Raw genomic sequence first — 11,430 nt, forward strand, 5'->3', positions numbered from 1 at the left:
TAGCACTTTCCAAAGTATTTTTCCTTATGCTGTATCATATATATTATATGATACATATATGTGACACAGCATATATGTATATCATATACATTCATATGTATGATGCAGCATATATCATATGCATTGTATATGGGGTGTGTGTATATTATATATATATAGGGTTGATACTGGCACCACTATCTAGTAGCTGTGTTTTCTTTTTTCTGTTTTTGGCCACGCTGCATGGCTTGCAGGATCTCAGTTCCCTGACCCAGGGCCACGGCAGTGAAAGCGCCGAGTCCTAAGCACTGGACCACCAGGGAACTCCCTAGTAGCTATGTTTTCTTAAGAAACTTACCTCTCTGTGCTTCAGTCAGTTTATTAGTAAAAGTGAGATAATGACAGTACCTACTTCATAGGGCTGGTGAGAGGATGAATTATTTCATGTAGAGTTCTTAGAACAGTGCCCAGTATGTACTCAGTAACTGCTATCTATTCATCTAGTATCATTTCATAGGGCTGGGAAGTTGGGTGCCAGGTCCATGCAGGGCTGATGTGGATGATCATGGGTGACCCTGAGCAGTGGTGAGTTCCTGGTGATGCAGGAAGCCGTGTAGAGGGAGTGGGTGGCATTGGAAGGAGGCTCTTGAGAGTGTAATAAGAGGGAGTCAAGGTCAAAATCCAGTAGGGAAGGACAGCTGGGGTCCTGGGCAGGAAGCCTGGCATCAGGGGATTGGGCATGCGTTCTGTTGTGGTTAGCAAGGCAGTGTCTGCCCCTTGGGGGTTCAGTGTCTGTAGGTACTAAGGTTGGGGGGATATGCAGCAATATGGACTTAGTGTTGAGACGATGAGGGGACACTTTACATTCTTCCTGCCTAGGGATGGGTGGGGCCTGGCTGAGATAAGACTGGGCTGTAAGTCTGATTTGTGGTAATAACAACAACAGTGCGACTACTGTTACTAATGACTGCATTTATCGATTATGTACTATGAACCAGGAACTCCATTAAGTGCTTCATTCACAACAACCTTATGAGGGAACTTTATTATCACCATTTTTCAAATAAGAGCACTAAACAGAGAGAAATTCAATGTCTTATAAAGACTGCAGATTAATAAGTGCAGGGGCCAGGTTTAAGCCTAGAACAGTCAGACCAGAGCCCTGCTCTTAATGAGTTAACATACTGCCTCCTAAAACTTGGGACAAAGTAATGGGAGAAAATATTTGCAAATGAAGCAACTGACAAGCGATTAATCTCCAAAATTTACAAGCAGCTCATGCAGCTCAATATCAAAAAAAAAAACAACCCAATCCAAAAATAGGCAGAAGACCTAAATAGACATTTCTCCAAAGAAGATATACAGATTGCCAACAAACACATGAAAGAATGGTCAACATCACTAATCATTAGAGAAATGCAAATCAAAACTACAATGAGATATCATCTCACACCGGTCAGATGCAGTACGGTCCATTGTGTTTTCTGTTTCCTATATATTTGATAGTGGAGCTGATTAGATTGCTGCCGGATTAGGGTCCTGGAATCATTTGTTATTTGGATTGCAAATGTCCTGCTTGCATTTGGCTGAGCCTATCTCAGTACTAATTTTAGTTTAAATGTATTTGTGTGCGTGTGCGTGTGTGTGTGAGTGTCTGAGTGAATTTTTCCTACACACAAAGGGAATAGAAGGTGGAAAATGCAGCAGAGATGCCTGCAGAACTCTGCCAACATTGGCGTTAAGTGGAGAGGTACATGAAATTTCCATTTCAATCAATTGAGTTTCCCATTAACACAGAGATTGATTTAGTTGCCAGTTTTAAGTTCTCAGAAACTGCAGTGGGTTACTTACTATGTTATTGGTCCCATGCCAATAGAGAGGCTTTGTTCAATTCTCATGTGAATATTTTTTTTGAGACCTAATGACATTAAGATGAAAACAGCATCATATAGTAATTGGACTCCAGCTATTGTCTTGAAAGTTTTTGAACCACGTTATTTCTGTTGTAACCAGTGACAATGCTCATCACGTGAGGGAACAACTTTCCTCAAAAGGAAAAGCAAACTCAAGGCACTGAAAAGATTTTGCTGAGATTGTTCTGGGGGTAGACTCAGGTATCAGTAGTTGAACACGTGGTCTTGACAGCTTCCCCAGGGACTCAGCTTTCCCTGGGTGTTTGTCCAACTAATTCCTACTGCCATCATCATGACATGCGTGCCGCTGTGTGTGTGTGTGTGTGCGCGCACGCGTGCACACACGTGTGTGTTTGGGGTAGGAGACCAGGGCAGTGGGCACTACTTTCACTTTAAAATCTTCAACAGAAGTGGAGAATAAAGCCCTATTTGTCATTTGGCTCAGCAGAGAGAAGTAGGGAAGTTCACAAAAACTAGATAAGATACTAATAGAGAATAGAATAGAACCCAGTGGATAAACTATTGAGAGCACAGAGGCAGTTTAGTGAGTGTAGATATTATAGATTGTTTATTTTGTGGCTCTCAGTGAACCCCGCTTCCCAGTCTTCATTCTTTCTGCTTTCTGGGCTTGACCGTTTCTCTTGCTTTGGTCAGTGGAGTGTGATGCAATCAGACCCTGGGACTTGTCCTCTTGGAACAGTCACTCTTAGGATCCAGCTGCCATGTAAAGAAGCCCATGTGGAAGGACCACATGGAGGGAGAGAGACAGCCCGGCCTTCCAGCCAGATGTGTAGGAGAAGCATCTTGGAAGGCCCAGCCCTAGGCACCATCTGACTGCAGCCTCATGAAAGACCCCAGGTGAAGATAGCAAGAGAACCATCCAGCTGAGCCCTGGTCGACCCACAGATTATATGAAATGAAACAAAGAAAGGCTTTTTCTTTAGTCCACTGAGTTTGGGGTAGTTGTCTATGTGGATAATTGAAACCGTGTGTTTCTGATCCCGTCAGATGTAACCGAGTTACAAGGCTCCCAGGCTCTGTCCCACGCTAACCTGCTGCCTTTGATGATCACACTCTAGTCCCAAAGGCAGGTAGTTTCACAGACAACTTCCCTAATCATTCCCACCTCCCATGGCCCCCAGCCAGGCTGGTAGGGTCTGAGGAGGCATCTGTTACCCTGACCAAAGCCTCTTAAACTGTGACAAGAGTTGTGACAGAATCTTCCAGAAGTGGGGGGCTGATCCTTTCTGTGTCTCCTGGGTTAGTCCTTTGGGGAATCCCAAGGGTAGTCTCAGGGCCTGGGCTTTTTGCTCACATATCTGGAAATCAAGCTCACAGCAAATTGGCAGACACAGAATATCCAGGATCAACACTAACCCACTGGGGAGACTTTCCTTCACTGACTCGAATAAAATACCTCTTTCATGTTACATACATCTGTTAAACTAAAAGCCTCAGTGAAATATTTTTGAGTATCAAAATCAAAGGCTCCATTCCTTTGGTATTAAAATAAAGAATATAACCCCCAGCTGCTCAGTTAATCAAGGGGAGAGAAAATAGGGGAATATGGGAAAAAAATTGGAAAGTGGGAATATGGGCAAGAGAGAAAAGAGACAGCACAGTATTAGAGAAGGTGAAGGGGAGGGAGAGGATGTTAAAGGCTTCAGCAAGACGGAAGAAGAAAGCAGAAGAGCAGACCTATGGGGTGGGGAGGCTTCCTTAGGCTCTGAGCGGAGCATTTTATGAGTTGCGTCCTTTTGACACAGCCTGCTGTTCACTTATGCTGTGGGATTTGAGTTCTCTGTTTCCTTGTCTCTGAAATGCTAATTAACTGATTGCCCAGTATCTGTTCTGTAATTGCTCTTTATTCTTAAACTTTCTGAGGCACAGCCTTCAAGTGTGCCTTCGTGGCCCCAGTGGAGTGGAGTAGGAGAATGTTCACCTGGCCAGGTGGAAGGAGGCTGACCGCTGGAGATGCCCCTGGGTGGTGCCGTGCTCACTTCCATTTTAGAGGGGAGGGTACTATTCATTGAGTACCTACTACTCACTAGGGAAGTTTCTATTTGCTCTCATATCTTTTAGTCTTCACAGAATCCCTGTGATGTTGCAAGTAAGGTTCAGAGGGGTCATCTAGCCAGTAAGTGGCTGCCCAGGTCATAAGTAAGTTGTCCACATTGACCTGATAAATGCCAAAATTTTTTCCATTCCCCTGCACTCTCTCCAAGATTGATGTGAACATGTACTTTAAAGAATGCTTATTGTGGAAAAGATAAAAGACTGAAAAGTCTGAAGAAGGTGAACTCCCATATTAAAGAATCAATCACTGTTAAAACAATTATTTTTGGTTATATATTAGGTTTTCTTTGGTGTTAATATATTTAAAACAATTTTCATTTTCCATTTAATATTATTTAAATTTACATATATTTTTAAGACATGGCAACTAGAACCATAAATTGTTTTTACTACAATGTGGAAAACTATGAAGCAAAACTAATTGTGAAATCAAATTGACTGAATTAGACCACTTCTTTTTTTTTTTTTTTTTTTTTTTTTTTTTTTTGCGGTACACGGGCCTCTCACTGTTGTGGCCTCTCCCGTTGCGGAGCCCAGGCTCCAGACGCGCTGGCAAAGCGGCCGTGGCTCACGGGCCCAGCCGCTCCGCGGCATGTGTATATTTTTTGCCGCTGAGTACTTGTGGGATTTTTTTTTTTTATTCAAACAGAAAGTCACAAAAATTATAATCATCAGTCTCATGTAATTAATTTTTTTCATCTTGATCTTTTGTTAGCACTTTTATGAATTCATCAGTTTTCCATCAGAGTTCTGAAAATGCTTATTCATTCAGTTCAGCAGTATAGTTAGTTACCAGAAACCTGTACTTGTCAGAGTCTTTTCCATGAATTCCTTGAAGATGAAACACTTTTATAGGAACATTTTTGCAAAAGTATGAAAGAGTACACCCAGAACTGTCAGAGTACACCCAGAACTGTCTGTAAATTACAAAAGACTTAAAAATGACCGCGGTTAAAGATTTATTATTAGCTGTTATTTTTTTTGTTTGCTTTTTATACAGCAGGTTCTTATTAGTCATCAGGTTTTTTTTGTTTTTTTGTTTTTTTTTTTGTGGTACGCGGGCCTCTCACTGCTGTGGCCTCCCCCACTGCGGAGCACAGGCTCTGGAAATCTATTCGTCTATTAGGTTGTTTCCATGACATGGCTATTGTAAATAGTGCTGCAAAAACATTGGGGTGCATGTGTCTTTTTGAATTCTGGTTTTCTTTGGGTATATGCCCAGCAGTGGGATTGCTGGATCATATGGTAATTTTATTTTTAGTTTTTTAAGGAGCTTCAAGATATCGTCTTGATTACTGTAGCTTTGTAGTATAGTCTGAAGTCAGAGAGTCTGATTCCTCCAGCTCCGCTTTTTTACTTTAAGACTGCTTTGGCTATTCATGGTCTTTTGTGTCTCCATACAAATTTTAAGATGATTTGTTCTAGTTCTGTAAAAAATGCCATTGGTAATTTGATAGGGATTGAATTGAATCTGTAGATTGCTTTGGGTAGTATAGTCATTTTCACAATATTGATTCTTCCAATCTAAGAACATGGTATATCTTTCCATCTGTTGGTATCATCTTTAATTTCTTTCATCAGTGTCTTATAGTTTTCTGCATACAGGCATTTTGTTTCCCTAGATAGGTTTATTCCTAGGTATTATATTCTTTTTGTTGCAATGGTAAATGGGAGTGTTTCCTTAATTTCTCTTTCAGATTTTTCATCATTAGTGTATAGGAATGCAAGAGATTTCTGTGCATTAATTTTCTATCCTGCAACTTTACCAAATTCATTGATTAGCTCTAGCAGTTTTCTGGTGGCATTTTTAGGATTCTCTATATGTAGTATTATGTCATCTACAAACAGTGACAGTTTACTTGTTCTTTTCCAATTTGTATTCCTTTTATTTCTTTTTCTTCTTTGATTATCATGGCTAGGACTTCCAAAACTATGTTGAATAATCATGGTGAGAGTGGACATACTTGTCTCATTCCTGATCTTAGAGGAAATGCTTGCAGTTTTTCACTGTTGAGAATAATATTTGCTGTGGGTTTGTCGTATATGGCCTTTATTATGTTGAGGTAGGTTCCCTCTATGCCCACTTTCTGGAGAGCTTTTATCATAAATAGGTGTTGAATTTTGTCAAAAGCTTTATCTGCATCTATTGAGGTTATCATATGGTTTTTATTCTTCAATTTGTTAATATGGTGTATCCCATTGATTGATTTGCATATATTGAAGAATCCTTGTATCCCTGGGATAAATCCCACTTGATCATGGTGTATGATCCTTTTAATGTGTTGTTGGATTCTGTTTGCTAGTATTTTGTTGAGGATTTTTGCATCTCTTTTCATCAGTGATATTGGTGTGTAATTTTCGTTTTTTGTAGTATCTTTGTCTGGTTTTGGTATCAGGGTGATGGTGGCCTCATAGAATGCGTTTGGAAGTGTTCCTTCCTCTGCAATTTTTCAGAAAAGTTTCAGAAGGGTGGGTGTTAGCTCTTCTCTAAATGTTTGATAGAATTCACCTGTGAAGCCATCTGGTCCTGGACTTTTGTTTGTTGGAAGATTTTTAATCACAGTTTCAATTTCATTACGTGTGATTGGTCTTTTCATATGTTTTGTTTCTTCCTGGTTCAGTCTTGGAAGGTTATACCTTTCTAAGAATTTGACCGTTTCTTCCAGGTTGTTCATTTTACTGGCATATAGTTGCTTGCAGTAGTCTCTTAGGATGCTTTGTATTTATGTGGTGTCTGTTGTAACTTCTCCTTTTTCATTTCTAATTTTATTGATTTGAGTTCTCTCCCTCTTTTTCTTGATGAGTCTGATTAATGGTTGATTAATTTTGTTTATCTTCTCAAAGAACCAGCTTTTAGTTTTATTGATCCTTGCCATTGTTTTCTTTGTTTCTATTTCATTTATTTCTACTCTGATCTTTATGATTTCTTTATTGCTGCTTTCAATAATTTTTGTTTGTCTTTAATTTTTGCCACTTTGATTACTATGTGTCTTGGCGTGTTTCTCCTTGGGTTTTTCCTGTATGGGCCTCTCTGCGATTACTGGACTTGGGTGGCTATTTCCTTTGCCATGTTAGGGAAGTTTTTGACTATAATCTCTTCAAATATTTTCTTGGGTCCTTTCTCTCTCTCTTCTCCTTCTGGGACCCCTATAATGTGAATGTTGTTGCGTTTAAAGTTGTCCCAGAGATCTCTCATGCTGTCTTCATTTATTTTCATTCTTTTTTCTTTGTTCTGTCCTGCAGCAGTGAATTCCACCATTCTGTTTTCCAGGTCACTTATCCGTTCTTCTGCCTCAGTTATTCTGCTATTGATTCCTCCTAGTGTAGTTTTCATTTCAGTTATTGTATTGTTTATCTCTGTTTGTTTGTTCTTTAATTCTTCTAAGTCTTTGTTAAACATTTTTTGCGTCTTCTCGATCTTTGCCTCCATTCTTTTTCCGAGGTCCTGGATTATCTTCACTATCATTATTCTGAATTCTTTTTCTGGAACGTTGCCTATCTCCATTTCATTTAGTTGTTTTTCTGAGGTTTTATCTTGTTCTTTCATCTGGTACGTTGCCCTCTGCCTTTTCATCCTGTCTATCATTCTGTGAATGTGGTTTTTGTTCCACAGGCTGCAGGATTGTAGTTCTTCTTCGAAATCTTTTCTTATAGGAGGTCAGGACATCTTGCTTTGGGTTGAGTTCTCCGTGTGGATGGTGTGGGTTGAGCCATCCATGTGGGTGGTGAAGTTGTCCAGGATGATAGCCAGAGTGTTCTGGGTGTGCATGATAATCAAGCACCAACAGCAGTGGGATGGATAAAAGGCAGGTCTTATTGAAGCTGGGGGCCCAGGACAAGGGAATTTTGGTTGAAATAGAGAGTAATAGCCTTAGAGTAGACAAAGCAGCATGAAAAGAATAATTCTCTTTATTTATATCTATGACAATTCTTCTATCGCCCTGCAAACAGACCACAAAATATGTCCGGAAATAAGAAATAGAGCTACCAGCGGAGCATCTGTTCTTGGGGATAGGACAATGGAGAAAGCTGGATTGTTCAGGAATAGGCAAGTGAGGGTGGTTTGGGAACCACTGAGGAAAAAGAATGAAGGTAAAGCAGAGGTTGGCTGAAATGATATATAAACTCCAAAGGACTCTCAAGAAAGAATCTGGGCAAGTGGGTGATATTTGGAGCAGCAGGGAGATGGGGGTGGAGTAAGAGAAGCTTGGAATAAATGGCAGAACACCCTGAGTTATCATTGTCTTTATAGTCCTAAGGATGTTGCATGCAGGATAAGAGGGAAGACAAGGCTGACTTACTTACTTGGTCCTTGAGTCCCTCTCCCAGGAAGTAGAACCCATGGTTAGGATACACGTGGAAGGGGAGAAAGACAAAGAATTGCTCTCTGGAGCCTCCTAGCAAAGGCTTCAGTGAGAATATGGGGCAGACAAATCTTTCTTAGAATCAGATGAGTGAGTAAGTATAAATGAAGTTCTTTCATTTTTCTCAAAGTCATCTCATCTTATGAGGACAATGCTGTGTAAAGGACACTTTGGAAAAACACCAAACAACATTTTTTAAAAGATAAAGTAAATCCTATTTGTTGAGATGTTTCTTCGTGTTTGGAGATAAATCGTATTATTATATTTTATCAGCAGATAGGTGGGCAGTTGAGCAGTGTAAAACTGGCAGCAAAAAGGAAACGGTTCCTAGCATCTATGAAGAAGCCATTATTTTATGCAGGCTTCTGGACAGTGTCAAGTGGGTCTCTGCAGAGAAACACAAGGCAATTATGTAAATTGAAACTGCTTAATGGTGAGTGTCTGCAAAGGGTGAGAGGGAGGGTGGTGAGGGGGGAGGTAGGTTGAGCGTGGGCCAGAGGGTGGGCATGTGGGGGATTCTGCTCCTCAGGGTAGACACTGTCCTGGATGCAAGTGCTGGTGTATAGAGGGACACAAAACCATGAGGGTCAACATGGTGCCTCTTCTTGAAATGTCCTTTTAGCATAACCCAGTAGTCAACGTAGTGATCACCAGTGTGGACTCTGTAGTGTGGACTGCCTCGTTCCCATCCTGGAACTAGCACTTTTGACCCTAGTTGATCTTCGCTCCCTCCTGTATAAAATAGGGCTAATCATTTCACTTACCTCACATGATTGTTCTGAGGATAAAGTAAGATAACATAGGAAAAGTGCTTAGAGAAGTGTCTGAAACAGAGCACACATGTAATGTTACTAGTATGGTTATCTACATTTTATGTGCTTTATAGTCTATATAGACGCAGATGTCCAAGGGCCCTAATAGTCAGGTCCCACCCTGCTTTCTCTAATGAGACAGAATTAAGTCAGGATTTTCTCTACCAAGTCACAGTCATGTAGACACCAGCATGCCAGTGGAGGAGAAATACTTAATTCCTAAATGGAGAACTCGGGTCATTGAAATAGCTCTGGGGCTGCCTTATGTTTTCACTTTTCATTGAGATGTGAAGTCTTGGTTTCAGTGCAGCAGTGTCACCAGTGAGTAAAGTCCCAGTTGGGCGTTGTATAACTGAGTTACAGCTTCAGCTCTGCTGTAGCTGAGCTGGTTGCCCTTGACCTAATTGCAGGCACAGTGGACAGAAATAGTGTGGATTGGCATGAGAGACACACAGAGCCCCTGGTGGGGGTCAGATAGCATTCTTTGGTACTGCCACAATGTCCTATGCAGCTTCTAATGTTACCCTTCCAAAGAATTCCATAATTATGTTTATGCCTTTGTCTTGTCCACTAGACTATTAGCTCCTCAAATATGAATAATGATAATATCAACATTTATTGAGTCCTGGTTATGTCTTTGATTCTAGTATCTTTTAGATCCCACAGTATCTGGCACATGGTAGGCACCTATCGGATGTTCAGTGGATGACTAGATACAAGAATAAATGACCTCTGTTTGAATCAGGCAGTTACTTAGCTTAGGGAATTTGCACAAATTTCTCAGTCTTTCTGAGTCTAACCTGCTCATAACATGTGGCACATACTAGGCCTTTAATTTATTTCATTTAAGTGAAATATCCCACTTCGCCAGGTTAAAGGTACAAAATAGGTAATGATGTACAATTATTCCCAGTTCTCTATCTCAGAGATGGTACCACCATCCACTTACTTGCTGAAAACAAAAATGTAGGAGTCATCATGGAATCTTCAGTTTCCCTCTCACCCAATATCCAACTCTTGAGCAAACCCTCTAAATCCTATTTATTTATTTATTTGACTGTGTTGGGTCTTAGGTGTGGCATGTGGGATCTTCATTGTGGCACGTGGAATCTTTCGTTGCGGCACGTGGGCTTCTCCCTAGTTGTGGCTTGTGGGTTCCAGAGCGCACGGGCTCAGTAGTTGTGACGCATGGGCTTAATTGCCCCGTGGCATGTGGGATCTTAGTTCCCTGACCAGGGATCAAACCTGTGTCCCCTGCATTGGAAGGGGATTCTTAACCGCTAGACTGCCAGGGAAGTCTCTAAGTCCTTTCTGAGTCTGAATCCTTCCTCTCTCCACTACTTCAACCCTTGTCCAAGCCACAATCATTTCAAGTGTGGACTTTTGCAGTTGTCTCTTAAGTAGTCTCTGTCTCTTCACTCTTCTACATCCACTCTTTTTGGTCTTATGGATCCCAACCACCCCCGGCTCCTTCTAAGAAAATGGTGGGTGGAATGGAGTGATGACCTGTGCAGCTGAAAGACTTGGGGTGGAGGGAGGAAAGGCAGGATGTGGTGTGTGTGTGTATGTATGTGTTTGGGGAGCTCAGGGTGCTGGAAGGCAAGGAAGCTTAAGGAAAGTAAGGTCCTATAATAGGCAGCAAGAAAGGGAGTCCACAAGTGGGAGTACGTGGGACAATTAATGAGCAGGAGAAGGAAGGAGCCCCTGAGGTGAGCTCAGCCTGGGTGGATCCATCACGATGTGCCCTGAATGGGCTGCAGAGGCTGCTCTGCTGGAACCACCCTGTCCATTCATCAGGCTCCATGTGTTTAACTAAGCAGCTAACACTATACGTTTTTTGGATATAGGGCCTACTCTCACACCCTCTTGATGGACATGAAGGGCATGATAATAAGTTTATAATAAAAACATTCAACCGCAAAAGGGAATAGAGTCAAGTCCTTGACCTTTTTCCCTACTAGGAGGCTCCATGCTTCCTGGACATATTTGCCTGCTGTCTTCCCAGCAAAACATGAATTCTGGATGTGGAGGCGGGGTGGCCTTGTTGAACCTAGACCTTGCACTTTATGGGCAATTCCTGCCTCTGTCATATGAGGATCTAACTCAGGGCTGCCCAAGGAGAGGACTCATCAGAGATTACTGGGTCTTTAATACCCACTGGTGATCCATTTTGAGATCTTCAGGAAGCGTGACGTGGTTTCTTTATTTGCAGTCCCACTGCTGCGAGATGATTGGGACTGAATTTCTACAGTTTCACATTGTGCTGTGGTACACATAGATTTCTAA

The sequence above is a fragment of the Neophocaena asiaeorientalis genome, unplaced genomic scaffold (genome assembly GCF_003031525.2).
Source record: "Neophocaena asiaeorientalis asiaeorientalis breed wild unplaced genomic scaffold, Neophocaena_asiaeorientalis_V1.1 scaffold598, whole genome shotgun sequence".
NCBI classification, from domain to species: Eukaryota; Metazoa; Chordata; class Mammalia; order Artiodactyla; family Phocoenidae; genus Neophocaena; species Neophocaena asiaeorientalis.